We start from the raw sequence: 19,598 nt of genomic DNA, 5'->3' as shown, positions 1-19,598 counted from the left end.
ACCCTGGGACCACAGTCCTAGTGCGTGTGTTCTACACACAGCACTGACTCTTCCTGTTCTCAACCCGTCTTCTGAGGTGTGAGCTGGGCTTTGAGGGCTCTGGGGACTGGGCAAGCGGACTAAGCCAGTGTTGGTGTCTGCTTGTTCATGTGCTTGGATCTCAGATCAGTGAAGGGAGTGTGGTGGCCACCATAGCTGCACAGGATACCGAGGGACTGTGGGCTGAGATGGACGGGACATGGCTTAGCATACCTGGTTTTGACTTGGAGTGATCTCAGTATACTGGCATGGAACTTGGGTTTATTTGTTTTTATTTTGTGTGTATGTACGTGTGTATGTTCTTAATGTGCAGGTGTCCAGAAGCATAAGTCAGCCTTCGGCGTCTTTCCTTAGCTTCCGTTCATAGCATTTTATGAAACAAGGTCCCCCATTGGCCTGGGGTCCAACAATCCAGCTGAGCTGTCTGTGCTCCAGCGACCTTACCCATCTCTGCCTCTAACCCCCAACTCTGGTTTACAGGAGCACACCATCATGCCTGACTTTTCTTCTGGGTTTTGAAGATCAAACTCAGGGCTTCAAGGTCATGTGGCAAACACTCTACTCAGCTCCAAGAATTTCACTGTTAAAGTAAGAAGCAAACAAAGCCCAGCCTTGCTTAGGCGCTGGCTTTCCCTGAACACTGGCCAGTTGTCTTCCCACAGTTGGAGGAAGAGCTGAAAGGAGTAACTGGGGGTCTGTGCTGGCTGCCCTTCCTCAGACCCTCACTCCATCAGGAAGCCTGCTGGTAGGAGCAAGGAGTGGGGGGAGGGGCATGTCCGCATGGCTTGTTTCCAAGCAGAGCATCTTGAGAGGCGTCCCTCCACAGACCTAGAAATGGGGACCTCCCCACCCCTTCCCTGTGTCCCAACACATAACTGTTGCTGGGGAGACTGCTTTGCTGGAAACCCAGTTTTGTGCGTGCCCTCCCTTCCCAGCCCAGACAGCCTTTACCTCATGAAGCCACCTGTGAAGGGGGAAGTGTGGCCAGGCTCCCGGGTCCTCACTGCTACTCAGAATCTGTGGCTTCCTTTTCTGGCCATAAACAAAAGCAGCTAAAAGAGTGGGCTTTGCTGGCTTATTATGGGATGCTTGCTGCATCAGGGGATGGGAAGGAGCTTTTCCAGAATGTTCATTGTGTAGGGGGCCTCACCATAAACTATAGACAGTAACCCAGAAGTGCGGCTTGAAGCTGACTACAGCAGCAGACTTTTCAAACTAGTCGGCATCTCATCGTGCATGCCCACAGGGACACTCGAGAACAGAACCCTCCTTACAGGAAAATTGGAATATTGATCTTTGAGAAACACAGGTGCTTCAGAAGCACCTCTCTCTTAAACTCTGGAAGGTCATACGGTATTCACAAGAGATACTTGTTATTTGTAATATAGTCATGTCTCCCGCATAGGTCTCCCTGGTGATAGCTCAGTGTGTTACACGGAGCATCCTCTTGCGCAGCCTCGGTGGTAGAGACCATTACATACACAGTGTGCTCTTGTCCTGTTACAGTGGCTAGAAGGGAGGAGGCAGCCTGTGGGGATTGGCCCAGTGGTGGCTGTGATAGACGGACAGGCAGGTCAGTGAACACTCATAGCAAATCTTTCACAAATATTTTGGTGTTTTGGGCATTATATTGTAAAATAAGCAGTTTGGCAAGTAAGTAAATTCATATATTTATGTAGCTGTTCTGTCTGTCCTTCTGTGGTTTTCCATAAGACTAGAATTCTGAACCTGCTAAAGCAACTTCCTCATCTTCCCTCCTGAACCCATTCTGCTTCTGCGTTGAGTCTACATTGCTCCCGGAACCCCATCTAAGAGAAATCCTCTGTCTCAGCCTTTGTCCCTTTGCGACTCATGTATCTTACTTAGCAGCCCTCACGCTTCAGCCATAATGTATCAGACATCAGAATTTCCTTCCTCCTTCAGGCTGAATAACATTCCACTGTATGAATGGGCCACACTCTGTCTGTTCACCCATCAGTGGACACTTCGGTCAGCTCTACCGTCAGCCGGTTGGGAAGAGAGCTGCTGTACACAGAGCTCTAGAGCAGTAGTTCTTACCTTGTGGGTCAGGACCCATCTGGGGTCGAATGACCGTTTCACAGGGGTCACCGCAGACCATCAGAAAACACACATACTCACAGTTCACAACAGTAGAAAGTTACAGTTATGAAGTAGCAGTAAGAATAATTTTGTGGTCAGCACAGTGGGAGGGGCTGTATTGTAGGATCACAGCATTAGGAAGGTTGAGAACCAGTGCTCTAGAGCCCACTCTAAGTTCTTTGGATTCCATAGCAAGGCTGAGGGACCTGCTGACCGTGCTTCTGATTCTGAACCTCAGAGCAAGGGTGATTGGTCATTGAATGTAGTGAGAAATCCAGCTGCTGCCAAGGGGCTTCAGTAACGTTTCATCAGCTGCTTTGGGCTCCTAAAAATGGAGGCTGAATTAGGAAGGTAGGCTTTCTAAAACAGGCCGGTGACAGCCTTCTGAATAAGTGACAAACTTGTCTTTATGTCATATTGAAGTGGCTCATGATGGTACCAAGCCAGCAGCTACTGAGCAGGACGGCAGTGAGTCCTCCTTACTAGGGGCTGCCTCATTTTGCAGGAAGCCTGCTTCTGGGTTCCTTCTGGTCCACATCCTCTCTGCTGCACCTTGGGTCCTCGTGCTGTCACACAGGAGTGCGGATTTGAGGAAGCTTTAGTTTGCAGAAGTTCTTATAACTACTGCTTTAAAAATGAGTTGTGGATGGAGAAGCTCGTGGTTTGTGGAGCAGCCTGACTTCAGTTCATATTCATTCATACTCCTCCCGCCCCATTCTCCTGTCTCCACCCCTTGAGTGCTGAACCCCAAGTGTGCACTGCAGTGCATGGTTTAGGTGAGGCTGAGGACGGAACCTGGGCTTCATGCATGCTAGGCCAGCACTTTTCCAACCGAACTGCACTGTGGGCCAAGAACCAAGAATCCTGACCTTCCAAGAAGGAAGTGCTCCCTGAACACAGCTTTCCTCACTCAAGGAAGCAGCAGCCAGTGGGCCCTGCCACTCCCTTCTTTCCCTCCCTTTCCTTTCGCAGTGTGAGTTTACAAGCAGTCAGTGCTGTCACCAGGAGCAGTTGTGGTTTAACAGGGTAATCTAGAACACCTTCTCCTCCATGACACTTAGAAGTGACTGTGATTCCAAAGACTGTTGGGTGACGTGCTTGTGTTTCCTGTGGTGGAATTAGGACTCGGGTGGTTGTTGAGGCTGGAGAAATGGCTCAGTGATAAGGATCCAGGTTCTGAATGAAAAGAAGAAGAAATAAAAACCAAAGGTACATGATTACTCCTAGGTATGATGGAGGAGAAAGTGTTACAGATATGTGGGAGAGTCCAGGGTGGACATGACCCTGATCCCTGTGGGGAGAGGGAACCAGGGACAACAGCCTGGAGGTACAAAGGTACAAAGAGGGCAGGTAACCAAAATGGTCGGGTTACATAAGGAAAACTCTCCAGCTCCCTAGGCTGGAGAGTTCAGGGTAGGGGGCAGGGTCCTAGCTAGCCAGAAGGGTCCTATAGCAGGTAGGACCTGAGGGAGAACCTGGTAGCCAGTGTCTACTTTAATACATTAAATAGGCACCCCAGCCATTCATCTGGCCCTTGTAATCTAACAGGTTCCTAGCACCCACATGTGGCACACAACAATGTAATTCCAGTTCCAGAGACCCTCTCACCTTCTTCTGGCCTCTAGGGCTTATGCACATCTGTGTAGGCAACACAATCTTACACTGATGAGTACACCTTTCAAAGCACGTCTTGAAATGACAGTGAACAGTATGTGGAAAAGCTGACAACAAACCCTTTACCTTCTGTTATAAACAGTATTTTACAAAATTACTTGTCTAAGGCAAGAGTGACGTTGCACAAAGAGGCTGCGTTTGCAAGCCTCTGCCACGGGTGCAGAGCAGACCGCTGGGTTCTCTCACCCACTTCTTGGTCAGCCTTTGACACCCTCACTCACTGCAGCAGCTCCGTTACACCCCAGGAGAGGAGGCAGAAACAGAGAAGATAATGCTTTGGTGTCCTTGATGGGCCTGAATCTGACATCCTGAGGGTCGCCCAGGGATGCTGAGCACACTGAAAACTGTTGTTGAAATGTCCCTCAGGAATCTGACCAGGTCTCTTGTTTTCTCCTGCAGGTTCTTGCTGCAGGCTGTGTGAGCTCCAGGCTCCGCCATCGGAAATTGCAGTCTTTTTAGGTAAGTTGCTGCAGGCTGCCATGCAGACCGTGCAGACCGAGTTACTCTCCGTGGCTATTTGATGTTTTAATTGGACTCCTGTGTCCCAATAATGGTTCTTTGGGCAGGTTGTGCTCTCCCGGTGTATCCAGTGCTGTAGCAGACATGGTAACAGGGCTCACGCAGCCTCCTTTGAACATTAGAGTTGCCTAACGGGGTGCAGGTGGGGGTTCAAACCAAGTCACTGATGAGTTTCTGTGTGTCCCTCCGTGTGTTTTTGAGGATATGCATTTTATAATCAACTTGTGCATACCTGTGTAGGAGAGTGCCCCTTAGGTGACAGGGGCTCAGGTGAGCATCGTGTGGGCAAAGGGCTGCCTGAAGTCCACGGCCCTGGAGGGTCTAGGACACGATGGGGTTGCTGAGGTGAACTGCTAAGACGGCTGGGCCAGATGGGAATGACTGTTGGCTAACCCTCTCAGCCTTGAGTCAAGGTAGTGCTTCCCCATTCCTTACATGAATTACAGAATACATGGAAACAGCAGGAAGTGAGACAGGTCTCTCTCTGAAAGAGCCTGTGTCTGCCCCGACTCACAAGTCCCCACTCACACACATGCACATTTCTACCTCACATGGGATCTTCTACCCTTTGCCCCCAAGAAGGTCAGTATTTGTTTCTTAGGAATAAATGTGTGGGTTGAGTCACAGAAGTTCAGCTACCAACCTTGAGTTATTTATTTACTACTGACCCATCTATGATCCATCTGTTACCAGCATCCTAGTTCAGTTCCTCATCTGACGCAGGGTGCCTGTCCATCTTGGCATCCTTCTCCTCCATCCAGTGGCCAGTCCAGGACTCGGTGCTACATGTAACTGCTGTGATTCTCGTGTGTGTGTGTGTGTGTGTGTGTGTGTGTGTGTGTGTGTGTGTGTCTGTGTCTGTGTCTGTGTCTGTCTCTGTGTCTGTCTCTTTATGCGTGCCTGTTCTCTCTCTCTCTCTGTCTGTTTCTTTCAGTATGTGTGCCTGTTTCTGTGTCTGTGTGTCTGTGTGTCTGTGTGTATCTGTCTGTCTCTTTATGCGTGCCTGTTTCTCTCTCTCTGTGAGTCTATCTGTTTCTTTCTGTATGTGTGCCTGTTTCTGTGTGTGTGTGTGTGTGTGTGTGTCTGTCTGTCTGTCTGTCTGTCTGTCTCTCTGTCTGCATGTGCCTTTGGCGGCTGTAGCTGAGCTTGCCTTTCTAATGTTGTCAGGGCAAGTGTTTGAACAAGAACAGGATATCACCATCAGAGATGCCAGCATCATTGCATCCTGTCTCATTGCACAGGGTCAGTGTGTGAGGCTCATGTGTTTGGTGAGGCTGTGGATGTCTCTACAGAAGTGAGTGACTGCTGAGGAGCAGCCACAGAGGCCAGGATGGCTTTTCTGACATGGCCTTGTTCCCCCTTGATGGGAACCAGAAGACCCAGTCCACTTCCTGAGTTCAGGGAAACCCTTGAGCCTAAGTAAATTCTGATGTGGAAATAACAGTGCAAAGATGTGAGGAACGTTCCAGAACAGGAAGTAGGCAGGACTGCAGGGTTTTGCTTTAAGGAAGGAACCTTGTGACGCTACATCTGTCCTTCCAGCTGGGTGACAAGTCAGTGCTGTCAGAGCCAGGTGGCTGGCTGAGGCTGGAGCTCCCTGAACACAGCTGATTGAGTGCCCTTTGGCCTTTCCTCACCTAGGAGAGCTGTGCTCGAATCTCTCCACCTGGAGCACCCGTTTCCAGACCAGTGCTGAGTGGGTCACCATGGGAAGGGAGGTTCTGGGCAGTCCCTCATGTGTATTTCAGGGTGAGTGGTCTGACGCCTGCCAAACCTGTTAGGGATCTATAGTGTGTCAGATCATAGTGTATTGTGTTACATATAAGAGTATTACTTCATACAATCCATACATGCAATAGAGGATCACTCTCCAAAGGTAACTGGAACCCGTGGACTTCCTGTAAATCCAGTCACTTTTAAAATCCAGGCAAGTTTAAAAAGTGTAATTACTGGGGGCTGGAGAGATGGCTCAGTGGTTAAGAGCACTGACTGCTCTTCCAAAGGTCCTGAGTTCAATTCCCAGCAACCACATGGTGGCTCACAGCCATCTGTCATGAGATCTGATGCCCTCTTCTGGTGTGTCTGAAGACAGCGACAGTGTACTTATATATAATAAATAAATAAAAAAAAAATCTTAAAAAGTGTAATTACCTAGGTGTGGTTTTGAAGACTTGCTCTCAGCACTGAGAATCTGAGGCAGGTGGATATCTGTGAGTTTGAAGCCAGCCTGATTTGCATATTGAGTTCTGTATGAGTTGAGCCACAACTGTTGGCACCCACCCACCCCAGGGGAACTAATAACTGAGTGGGAAAAGCTTGTGTCATGCGAACCTGACTTCCTGAGCTCAGTCCCCAGAAACAGCACGGTAGAAGGAAAGAACTCTGATTTCCACACACATGCAGTAGCACATGTGTGGCCTCTGACCTCTATCCACACATGTACACACGTGCATATACATCCTCACATATGGAAGGACACACCTACAGTGTAGCCTTCTCACTGTAAGGACGAACGGTCGTGCTCTCCCTTAGTGAGGAGCGCTGAGTCCTCGGCTCTGGGTTTATGAATGCGAGGGCTGGGCTCTGTCACAGAACACATTGTAATTTCATAAGCTGCTTCCTTTATTCAGTTTGTTTGTTTATACAGAGCGTTTGTTTGGTGGCAGCAGCAGTGGAAGGTTTCCTGAAGGAGGCATTCACTGAGGAACAATGGGTAGCGTTCAGACTTTGATTCCTTGGTGAAATAACTGTTTTTGTTCCTCGGAGGCTTGTCTCTGTTAATTAACCATGTGTCTGAGAGCAGTTGGGGAATCTACCACATCCTGAGCACTGCAGCCCAGGCGCCTGTGCTTCCAGCTCCTAGGGGCGGAGTTCTGGAGACCTTGGGCCATTCAGTCCTTTCGTACCTGCCTGGCCATCCACCCCCACTTTGAACGGTAAACAGAGACCCTAAGCACATGTTCCGCCTGGGGACCATAGCATGGAGTCAGGGACTGACCAGCTTCTCTGTTTACATTAATCACTGAGCTCAGTGCCCGTCATCTTTTTGTCTATCTCTGTGTGCTTGGCATTGCACCTCCTGATCCGAATCCTGTGAGGATGGAGATGGGATGCCTGGGATCTGGCCAAGGCCTCAGAGCGAGGGAGGGAGGAGCCGCAGCTTTCGGCCGTTTGGACACAGGGTGCACATGTAGACAAACACGCTACTGTGTGGACTTAGGGGGGCTGTGAGCTCTGCACCAGGCTGGGCTGCACAAAGAAACCCCAACCCCTTACACTCCAAAACTGAACTTGGTGGGACCTGCAATTTAGTGAAGGGAAGCTTCACGTTAGTGTTGGTTAGCAGCTGAGCACTGACAGCAGATCGCCAGGGTTAGTTCACTTAACCCGCGGAACCCTGCCGGAACCCTTGGTTTGCTGCTGGAGATTGAGCCCAGGTTAACCCTAGATTTAGGTGCTTCACTTCACATAGAGGCAAAATGCACTGCAGAGTCACGGCCCAGTCCCGGGCCTCTGGGATGGGCAGGTCCTCGTGAAGGCTCTGAGCCTCCTTGACCCGTGAGCTGCGTGGGGAGCGTCTCCTGTGGGCAAAATCAGCTGCTTCAGGATTGGATTGCTCCTTCGTGTGCAGTTGGAAAGGTAGCTCTACGACCGCCCTCTCAAGGTTTCTGGTGGATTTTATTAATGGGGCACTTGGCACTACTGATGAAGCTATTTAACTGATTGCTGGGAAAAGAATAGCTCAATTGTTGCTAAGAACACTTATCCAGATCTGTATGTCCGTGTGACATAATCACTGTTCTGTAGGGAGTACGGTGAGAATTCAGTCTGAGCCAGATGGGACTGACCACAGGCAGCCGACACAAGTGACCCTGAGTGACATCCTCCACCTGGGAAGGGATGACTTGCATTCTATGGCCTCCTTTTGTTCTGTGCCTGGAAATAAATGCACTTTCCATTCTGCTGGTGAGAACCTAGGTGACAGGCCTCCCAGTTTCCAGGGTTATCTCAGCAATTTTAGCCTCGGGGTTTGGGGTAGTTAGGAGTGGGCTAAGCTTCAAGATTCAGTAACTTCTGACACAGAAGTGAAAAGCTAATCCACTTTTAAAGGGCCCAGGATAAATCTGGCTCTGGACCTGCAGCATTCCACATCCAGGGGGCTGTTACGGGGCTGTTAGGGTCGGAGCCGGGCCCTAGAAGCCCCTAGAGTGGCTACTGTCCTCACAAGACCACTGAGAGGGACAAGTGACAGGGAAAACCAAGAAAGGAGATTTATTCCATGTGGCCACATACACACAGAAGAGGAGCCCAGATATCCAGTGACCCCTTCTCCCAACTTCTATTCTTCAGAGTCCTGACAGGTTTAGGTTGGAATTGAGGGCGAGAGTGTGTACAGCTAAGCGGTGCTGGTCAAGTGTGGTCCTGCACGTCACTGACCGTCATCCTCTCAGCTCCAGTCTGCCCTGCACAGTGATCTGACAGGTTGTCAGAGCTGCGTGACATCTCTTGCTGGCAGACAAGCTCTTCCTTTGTCTGGCACCAGATGCCATCAGCCTTTTCCTTCATGAGATTACTTGGAAATTCCAGTTTCTCAGGGTCCATTCCTTCACTGTTCTGATAGCTTGGGCATGGGAAGGGGACACAGCATCTGCAGAGTACCCTCATTGGTCTGTGCAGGATGGCCACAGGGTCAGGATGTCCTCTAGGGCTTGTGGTGAGCCATCTGCAGCTTCTTTACTGCAGACAAGTGAAGAAGTACTTCAGAGAGCTTCAGCACAGTTACTTTTCCATCTTCGGTGTGCCCTGTCCCCTCACTAAGAATTCATGGCAAGGATGTTAAAAAAAAAAAGAAAATGTAAGTGCTAACTTAAAATCAGGATGGAGGAATTGAAATGTGGATTTTACGTTTTCAGTTTGTTATGTGTTTCCTGCTTCTCAGAGTGTGCACTCCACAGGGCCGGTGCTCCACAGGGCCGGTGCTCCACAGGGCCGGTGCTCACAGGGGCAGTGCTATTGATCTCTTGGTTGTGTAGACTGTGTAGGCTTCCACATTGATAATGGCTCACTCTAGACTGGTATGCCCCTCTCTCTCTCTCTCTCTCTCTCTCTCTCTCTCTCTCTGTGTGTGTGTGTGTGTGTGTGTGTGTGTGTACACGTACATTTCTAATGTGGGTACATATGTATATGTCCTCATGGAGGACAGAACCACCCTCAGGTAGTTACTCCTGAGGTGACTTCCACCTTGTTCCCCCCCCCCCCCCGCCACCTTTGGTTTGTTTAAGACAGACTCTCACTAGCTTGGTGATAAACTCTCTTAGAAATAAACTAGTTGGTCAATGAACCAAAGACCTACCTGTGACTGTCTCCCAGCCATGTGCGTGCCATGCTGGGCTTTTTTTACACAGGTTCTTGGGCTCAAACTCAGATAGGTCCTCATGCTTGCACGGTTGGCACTTTGCGAGCCCTGTACCCAAGTGTTTTGTTTCCTGCTTTGCTTTGCTGTATTGGTCAGAAGCCCAGTGTTGCATTAAGCTCTTACCTGCTCAATCAAGACACTGTTTGAAAGTATTACTGTACTGGAGGTAATCAATGTCATAATATAATCTGTGTATTGGAGAGGGGGACCTCGTGCCACGGTGTGTACAGCTTGACAGTCAGTTGTCTTCCCATCTTTACATGGGTTCTGAACCCAACTGTGGTCACCAGGACTGCAAACACCTTTACCTGCTGAGCCGCCTTGCCTCTAAAAACTTGAAAAGCCTGTATTTGGTATTTGAGAGCCAACTCACCAGTGAGCTCCCTGGCTTTCCGGGGTGATTCCCGTAGACAGTGGAGGTGGAAAAGATGCTTTGGCTCCAGGGAAAATGAGCCAGAACCACGGAAATTGTCACAGTACAGGCATTGCCTTCAAGGAACTACAGAGTTCTCTTCGGTGGCCACGAATGAATGAGTCATGGGTCCTGGCTTGACTTCTCTGCCATCACCTGCCTGCCCTCTCATCGTCATGGAGAGGGTGTGAGGGTAGACGTGGTGCACCCAGCAGTCTGAGCACACAGAGCCTGGGGGACTGTCAGGAGGAAGGCAGCCAGTCTCAAGAACCTGGTACTGAGGGAGCTCCATTCTACCCTCCTTTCCTGCCCTTTGTCTATTGTGTGAGGCTTAGCATGCAGGCATTGCTCCTGTGATCTGCCTGCCTGGGAACCGCACTATTTTTAGGAACTTCTCCACACAATAGGTTTATAAAAAGGCTATTGAACCTTTTGAGGCTGCTGTGTTCTGTCTGACAAGGCTGAGCTACAAGCAGGCTTTCCCGCCTCACTGTTCAGGAGTGTAGGATTTTCTTTTCTTCTACATCTTCTCTTCCTTTTATTTATTTATTTTTCCTTCCTTGGAAAGTACTTGGGGACCGAGAGGTTTGCTGGTCCTGTCTGGCTATGCCACGTGTCTGAGGAGCACTCCGGTGTCTGTGGCGCACTCCGGTGTCTGTGGCACACTCCGGTGTCTGAGGAGCACTCCGGTGTCTGAGGAGCACTCCGGTGTCTGAGGAGCACTCCGGTGTCTGTGGCGCACTCCGGTGTCTGAGGAGCACTCCGGTGTCTGTGGCGCACTCCGGTGTCTGAGGAGCACTCCGGTGTCTAAGGAGCACTCCGGTGTCTGTGGAGCATTCCGGTGTCTGTGGAGCATTCCGGTGTCTGTGGAGCACTCCGGTGTCTAAGGAGCACTCCGGTGTCTGAGGAGCACTCCATGCAGTTTTCCAGCTCTGCTTTACACACACTGGTTAAGTTGCAGTTTTTTATTTCTCCTCCTTTTAAAAACATGCTGAAATATGCACAGCATGTGCTGCTGGGGAAAGTGAACAAGGGAAGTGGGTTCTCCTTCTGAGTCTTTTGTGTCTGGAGTTGTTTTCTCCAAGGGATCCCGTTGACCTGGCCTAATGACCAATCGGGAATGCAAGTCCTGTTACTACTTTACCTTTGTTTTGAAGACCACTTGGGCTAGACGTGTCACCAGCCTAGTTGGCAGCATCCTGGCCAGGATGAAGGAAGCCCTGGATGCCATCCCCAGCAACACATAATCAGGTGGTGACACAGGCCCGACAGCCCAACACTTGGAAGGTAGGAGTGGAAAGATGACAGGTTCATGGTCACTCTTGGCTGCACAGTGAGTTCAAAGCCAGCCTGGTCTTTATGAGACACTGTTTTGGCAGAATCAAGAGAGGATGAAAAACAACAGTTGGGCAGTTAGATCCTGTTAGTTTCTGATTTATGTTTGTCATCAGGATAGAAGGGTTGACTTGCTTTCCATCACCAAAGTATGCCAGCCTCACATAGAGCCTGATGCTCTCCCGAGGCCACGGGATAGACCGGCCACTTGTTTTCCTTGGTACTTCTCAGTTAAGATGCTGTACCAAGCAGCACTCTAGACTTTACTCTGTGAGACTGACTTTCTCAAATGCACAACTTCATGAAGTTCATTCTCAAACTAAGTTTCTTCTAGCAGATTAGCCAAATAAAGTTTCTTTAGTGCTACTTGTCGGGGTGGTAGATTCGAAGCTGTCCATGTAACCCTGGGACATTGCAGACGGCTGGCCTTCCAGGCCTTGGGGTGCGCACTCCTGGACATGAGCCACTGTGGGGACAGGTGTGCAGCTGCGTAGAGGACTCCACTTAGGTTGACTCCATTTGAGCCGTCTTTCCCACTTGTCTTCTTCAGTGTCTCTGATGCTCCTTGAGCTTGTCAGTGTCCAGGCTGGCAGCTAGTTGGTATTAATGCATTCTTGGGGTTCCCCAGGGGCCTGGCTCTATGCTCACCTGCTCACTTCAACTGTGGAAGCTGTTCAGTGATTTCCAAACATCTTCTTGACTCATAGATCCATTACCAAGGTCACTGCACAGAGCATCCTGTATCCTCTTCCCTGTCACCTCTGGTGTTGATTTGGTAGGCCTAAGGTAGGGCCCAGAAAATAAATTATCCACCAGACCCTACTAAGAGAGCCGTCCATGTGGATCATCAGGGGTTGAACCATAAAAGCCCAGACAATAAGTAGCTCATCCCAGGGCAAGAAAGAGCGGACCCACTCTCTCTCCTTTGTTCTATACCTATTGGCAATGCAGAAAGGCCCACAGGCTTCTTAAGCATCCCACCCAGATGCAGGGGGCTGGCTTGGCCTGTCCGGATTTTCTGTTGTTGGAGGGCCTGTGACACAGGGTGACTGTGAGATGTCCATCTGGCCCCAGCCTACATGCTGAGTGGAATCTCGAGAATTGAGTATGTTTGTATGCTGAGTTACTACTGGTAAGTATTTTATTTTGGCCTCCATCTTGGTCTTTGAGTCTTGCACTGTCATGCTTACTTTTGCACGCTGGGGTATATGACTGTGAACATGATTTATTAGAAAACATAGGTCCGGGTTGGGGATTTAGCTCAGTGGTAGAGCGCTTGCCTAGGAAGCTCAAGGCCCTGGGTTCGGTCCCCAGCTCCAAAAAAAAGAACCAAAAAAAAAAGAAAAGAAAACATAGGTTCACTTCAGGGATGATTCAGAGCCTGGTAGGGACATGTCTGAACTGTAGTCTAATTTACATTTCATGAAGACGGGTTCCTCTTTGTTAAAAAAAAAAAAAAAACTCAAACATTTTTAGTTGTTTTGTTTGCTGAGAAAGACTCTCAGTTTGTAGCCCAGGATAATCCTCCAAATATAATTGTCCTCCAGCCTGAGCCTCCTGGGTGCTGATAGTCCAGATGTTAGCCACTGTGCCTAGCTTATAAATCTACTTAAACAATCAAAGGACAACTTCTCAGAGTTGTTGGCCCTTAACTCTAAATGAGCTTAGGGAGCTGGGCAGATCATGAGGATGTGGTGAGAAGGTCCAGTCTGTGTTCAGCGTTGTCCTGATCTCTTCACAAGGAGAACGGGAGGTGGGAATTGCCTGAAAGATGACTCTTTATACAAGTGATAGGGGTGTGGACCTCAAGACACCATGGTGGGTTTTTCTGTACAACTAGAGATTGAACTTGGGACCTGTGAGCACACGCTAGGAAAACACTTCTCCACATTTTAAAATGTGAGGCAGGGTCTCACAGAGTCGTCCACACCACAGAGGTGGTCACACCAGCCTTGGCCGCTGCTCCCCGCTTCTGTCTCCAGAGTCACAGAGCTGACAGGTTAGTAACATTTCAGGAGCAAAGGTGTCATGCTTCAAACAAGGCTCAGCACAGAGGGGTTGTTCACCTTTCTTGGTACAGACCTGGGCTCTGAAATCCGCTTCTCTGAGACCCCACACTGTCCGTATATCCTAGCTGTTTCTCATCTGTCCAGCCGTGCTGCCTTCCATTCTTTCTGTGAGAAATTCTGTCTTTGTAGTCTCTTCCATTTCCAGCTGACTTACAACTTGTTACTCACGTAGCCCAGGGCCCACAGCCATAAATGTCCGTCATGAGACACTTGAAGAGGCTGAGGCAACTGAGTGTTGTTCTTCTAGACCAAGAGGGACCATCGAGCAACACTGCTCCTCTGAGAGCCCTCGAGAGTGGCTAGAAAGCGTCCTCCATCTGAGCTGCATGGCCTGAGGTAAACACCAGCTCAGCGATAGGTAGAGTATAAAGATGGCCTCTGAAATCTTAGCTTCTGGAGCACCGGTCCTTGACCTGTGCATCGAGACCCCTCTGACAAACCTCTGTCTCCAAAAACTGTTTACATTATGATTCATAACATTAACATACAGTCATGATGTAGCAATGCAATAATTCTGTGGTTGGGGTCACCACAACATGAGGAGCTGCATTAAAGGGTCACAGCCTTAGGAAGGTTGAGAACTGCTGTCTAGAAGACTCATTAATGACCGATGGGACGCAGTCCAGTGATGGAGAAACTTGAAGGGTCTGAGTTGACTAAATAAGTCACTGTGATAGTCAGGTTACCAGTTTCTGCCTGTCTTTCTGCTGTCATGTTTCCAACTAGTAGGCGCAGGTGAAGGGTCTGTGGTACACAAGTGACATCTTCCTCATTGCAGCCACCACACTGTCACCTGTATCAGAACGAGAACTTGGGGTGTGTGCACATACTCAGGACTGTGTGCATATGTGCATACGTGTGCATTTGTAGGTAAGAGGCTAAGCTAGGTCTCTTCTTGGGAAGTATCCAGCTTATATTTCGAGAGAGTTTCTCACTAAGTCTAAGGCTATTGGTAAGACTAGAGTAGCTGGTCATAAGCCCCCAGGTCTGTCTCCCAGTGGCTGGGACTGCAAACATGGCTGCTAGGGCTGCAAACTCAGATCCACATTTGTGCAACAGGCACAGTACCCACTGACCCATCCAGCCTCTGCCTTTGGTTTTTAAATGCAAACTCAATTTCTTCTGTGAAAGACAAAGTTTCTTTCTTTCTTTCTTTTTTTTTAAAGACAAAGTTTCTTGAGCGGGATGTGGGTACCTAGGAGTTGAGCTCTGCAGAGGGACGGATTCAGCCTGGTGGGTGGATTTCTGGAGTCCTCCTCTTCCCTCTCTTAGGGGCTGGCAGCAGGCAAGGTGGGCCTTGGCTCGCTGCTGAGCTGGGAGGACTACTCTCTGGGGTCAGGGTTGCTTGGGTAAGTTCAGGCTCTCTGCTACTTTATATAATTGCTGCCCCCTCCCCCCACTCTTGGGATGAAGACCCTGGAGTGTGAAATTAACACATCAAGTGAATTTGATATTGCAGTAGCCTTGGGCTACTTTTTGCAAATTAAATTTTGCAGAAATTAGCGTCAGCCTCACAAAGGCAGCATTAATTTAGTGCTGTTGACACTGAACTGTTTCCTTGAGACGGGAGGATGGTTTCACGCTAAGATAATGAGGGACCCTGGCTGTGTCAATTTTCTGTTTGGTTAAAAAAAAAAATAGCCACTGGCTGAAAGGCTTGGATAAGTCAAACTCCAGCAAGTACTACACACACAGAGAACGGACATGGACAAGTACTGCACACACAGAGAACAGACATGAACAAGTACTGTACACACAGAGAACGGACATGGACAAGTACTACACACACAGAGAACGGGCATGGACAAGTACTGCACACACAGAGAACGGACATGGACAAGTACTGCACACATAGAGAACGGACATGGACATAAGGTGTGGAGGATGGCAACCAGAAGGAACAGGTTTCAGACTTTCATTAAGGGACCTTTCTGTCTGAGATGAGTCAGCATCTCAGACCTGCTGTGATAGCGAAGTCACTGTCTTGACTGTGCTGAGAATGTCTGCCTAGGAGCCCACAGTGTCACTTACTCGGGCACCTAGAGGCCAGACCATGAGTCAGCTGTGCAGAGGCTTCAGGATTGGACTGCCTACCCGGGGTCCCTTTCTGTCTGGATGCCAAAACTTGCTCTTTGAGCATGTCCTCAGTCCATGTCCCAAGTCCTTGTCTTGTGTGTTTATACATGTACACATGTGTGCCCATGTGTGTAGAGACCTGAGATCAACCATCGGTTTCTCACTGTCCAATATTTTTAAAAAATTATCTATGTGCTTATGTGTACAGTAGGACCAGGTGCCTGCAGAGTGCAGGGATGGTGTTGAATTTTCTTAAAGTGGAATTACAGGCAGTTATGAGCAGTGTGTTATGTGTACTGGGAATTGAATCTGGGTCCTCTGGAATAGCACGGGTGCTCTTACCTGCTCAACCATTCTGACCACCTCTTTGGTTTTTGAGACAAGGTCTCTCTGGCCTTGAGTGTGCCAGTTTAGCCAGGCCAACTGTCCAGTAGGCCCCAAGGACCCACTTGCTTCTGCCTCTTCAGGAGATAACAAGTGAGCTGCACAGGTGTGGGAGCATCTGGACTCCTGTAGTGGGTGCTGGGAAGCTGAGCTCTGGTCTTCTGGTCGGTGGCAAGTACCTCAACTACTGAGCCATCTCTCCAGCTCTTCAGACCCTTTCCAAATGTCTTCTGCAGTGTAGGATTGTCTCTTTACCTTACCTGCTGGAGGCTTTTCTCTTCAGTTTGAATCCCAGGAGCTGATCCTTCGGGTCCTGTGGTGGGGAGGGGGCAGGTTTCCCAGGGGGAGCTGCAGGCAGGGCTCTGTTTGCACAGTGTGTCCGGCATGTCCTTTCCAGGGCAGCAGCTGCTACTCTGTGTGGCCTTAATCTCCGAGCCAACAGCACTGTTGATGCGGGATAGTAATTCATACAGAGAGCTCTTGGCAGGGACTCGACCCTGTGCTTTATCTGTAGACTGGAGAAAAGCTGTGATCATGCAGGTACCAGGGGCTTCTGTCTCCCTGGAACAGTTCTTAGCACTAATTCACTTGGCTGGCCTTCTGTGTCAGGCAGGTAAGAAAGTGTAGCCAGGAATGGAGTTCTCAGATTTCTTCCTCCTTGCCTCTGTGAGGCAGGCAGGTGTGTTGTTGGTAATGGACACATTGGGTTGGCCCCGGCAGAAGAGAGCTGGGCTCTCTGAGGCTGTGTGACATACCAAAGACAGCAGCTGAGAGACAGCATTTGTGAGGAACAGAAACGTTAAGGAGGATGGGAGAGGCAGGCAGCCCGTAGTGGGGATGAGGGGCACTGAGGAGAAAGGGTGTTGCTTGGCTTGTGGGTTCAGAGGGTACAGCCTGTGGTTCCTTGCCCTGCTCTATCTGGATCAAACATGGTGGCCAGAACGTATGGGGGGTAAGATTCTTTGCCCGATGGTGGACAGGAACAGAGCAAGGAAGTTACAAGGGACCAAGTCTAACTTTATAGGTCCACACCCCCCAGTGACCTTTGTCCTCCAACTAGGTTTCCAGAAGTTTCCAGAATCTTCCAAAGAAAGACCAGGAGCTCAGGACCAGGTGTTTAATATATGAACCTCTGAGGACATTTTAAACCATCCAAAACCCTGACCTCAGCAGCAACTCAGACCTGGCCTTGGAGAGAAGATACAGCGATTAGAGGACGAGGACTCCTGGCCACTTGGGATTTCCAATGGCCTGGGTCTGTCTCCAGCGCATTGGCCAATGAGTTTTAGGACAGGCGACCTCTTGAGCTCTGATACTTGCCTCTGTAGAACTCTTCCTCGTGTCCCAGCACCTCTGAGAACCCCTGCCATAGCCCTTTAAATTGCATGCTTGTCTTTGTTGTAGTTTTTACTCCTGTGACAAAACACTGTGATAAAAGGTTATCATTGGGAGGAAAGGGCTTGTTTGCCTTTATATCCTAAAGCCCAGTGGGTTGCCTGAAGCCCAGCCTCAAACAGGATAGGAGCCTGGAGGCAGGAGCTGTTGCAATGGAGCTGTTGCATGGAGCTAATGGAGGGTGCTGCTCCCCGGCTTGCTCCTTGTCACATGCTCAGCCTGCTCTCTTATAAACCTGGACCACCAGCCCAGGGGTGGCCCTGCCCACAGTGAGCTAACTAAGAAAATGCACTACGGGCTTGACTACAACCTGTTCTTTATGGAGGCAGTTTCTGGTTCTCTCCCCTGAATTGAGTCTAGCTTGTGTCAAGGTGACATTTAACGCCAGCACAGCATTCTCAGGGCTCTGACCACTCTTCTGGAGACCACTGTTCTAGCTGAGCCTGTGTGCTACAGAGATCATTCACGACTTTCTGTAACCCTGGTTGCTGTTACTTCAAAGTGCCCTTTGAGGACCTTGTGGCTCCCTTCAGGAGGCTGCCTGACAGCTGCTGGTTCATACCTTGTGATGGGCAGATCTTCCCTCCTCTCCTCCTGTGATGGACATGACTTAGTCGTGGGGTGGTTGAGTTAGGAAATGATGTTGTACTTTTTATAACTCTTTTTTTTTTTTTTTTTTGGTTCTTTTTTTCGGAGCTGGGGACCGAACCCAGGACCTTGCGCTTCCTAGGCAAGCGCTCTACCACTGAGCTAAATCCCCAACCCCACTTTTTATAACTCTTAATATGAGGGAGTTCTCTGTACCCTAAGGTCCTTTCCTTGACATCTTCTTTTCCTTACCAAAGGCAGACCCATCCCCTGCATCTCTCTTGTGTGTGTGTGTGTGTGTCTGTCTGTCTGTCTGTCTGTTTGTCTGTCTGTGCAGCCCAAGTTGGCCTTGAACTTGTGGTGAACCTCTTTCTTAGCTTCCAGAGTGCTGGGATTTCAGATGTGTGACATCGTGCTTAATGTGGAGTGGACTATATTTCAGCTGTGTCTTTTATATAGGACTGGATAGTAGCTTCTGAGGTCCTGTACACAGCTGGACAGGTTAGGGGCTCTGCTGAGGTCAGAGTCTGTTTTCTCTTGTCGGCATGTCTAAGGCAACCCAGGAAGGAGGTATGCGAGGTCAGAGCTGGGCTCACCTGTTCCAGACACACTTGGGTATTGAAGGTGGAGCCTACTTTTTCTCTCTGGTAGAAGAACCTGAGATGTCTCCTGTTGGGCCTTGCTCGCATATGGAGTAATGCAGATAAGCAATAGAAGTACTGTGGTGCCTCTAACCTCTTTTTTTTTTTTCTTTTCTTTTTTTGGAGCTGGGGACCAAACCCAGGGCCTTGCGCTTGCTAGGCAAGCGCTCTACCACTGAGCTAAATCCCCAACCCCCGCCTCTAACCTCTTTAATGTGTCACTGTCTTCTCTGTACAGGGAGGAGCAGCTGCATGGCAGGGAGCACACATGCATGTTCTTTCAATGTTGGGGTTATAACTGATTTCAAAGGAAAGGCATCCTGGAAAACTGAACGATAGCCTCACATTTGTAAACAGCCTCTGGGGTGGGTGAGCATAGCTTTCGTTTCATGAGTAGTTAGTTCTAAGAGAGAACATAGAAAGGGGACCTGGTTTTGCTTTGTAGTCACAGGGTGGTGTGTAGTTGTATTCTGTGCTCTAGTTAGATTCTGTTGCTGTGAGATAGAACACTCTGACCATGGGAGGAAAGGGTTGACCTCAATGCATGTCATAGCCGTCTTTGTAAGAAGTCGGGGCAGAAACTCAAAGGAGGCACTTGGAGGCAGGCCTGCCTGCTAGGCAGTGCAGTGTTGTCTAACCAGGAACTCACTTTAAGCTGAGAAGTGCAGCAGATCCCGTGAAGGATGCTGCTTGCTGGCTTACTCACAGCTAATGCTGAGCTAGTTTTCTTAGGCAGCACAAGAGCACTTACAGGTGAATGTGGCTGCATCATGACTGGGGTGGGCCCTCCTACATCATTAAAACCAAGACCATTTCCCACAGACATGCCTGTAGTCCAAAGTGTTGCAGGCAGTTCCTCTCAGCTAACTCTAGGCTATGTCAAGCTGTCTGGGAAAGCCAGCTAAGGCTGAATGCTAATTCTTCCTTCCCCCTAAACTTGGAAATTACTT

The 19,598-nt window shown here is 49.4% G+C and overlaps 1 protein-coding gene across 5 annotated transcripts in view; it reads left to right on the top strand.

The window, feature by feature from the left end:
• Positions 1-19,598, top strand: part of Sipa1l2 (signal-induced proliferation-associated 1 like 2) — a 150,677-nt gene that overhangs the window by 44,285 nt on the left and 86,794 nt on the right. For all 5 annotated transcript variants that reach the window (XM_008772639.3, XM_039097901.2, XM_008772638.3 and 2 more), the window contains exon 2: positions 4,213-4,272. The gene's annotated coding sequence lies outside the window, so the exon portion shown is untranslated. The remainder of the gene's footprint in view (positions 1-4,212; positions 4,273-19,598) is intronic.

Source organism: Rattus norvegicus, chromosome 19 (assembly GCF_036323735.1).
Source record: "Rattus norvegicus strain BN/NHsdMcwi chromosome 19, GRCr8, whole genome shotgun sequence".
Classification (NCBI taxonomy): Eukaryota; Metazoa; Chordata; class Mammalia; order Rodentia; family Muridae; genus Rattus; species Rattus norvegicus.
The sequence above is the reverse complement of the archived record's forward strand: the minus strand, read 5'-3'. Positions and strand labels throughout refer to the sequence as shown.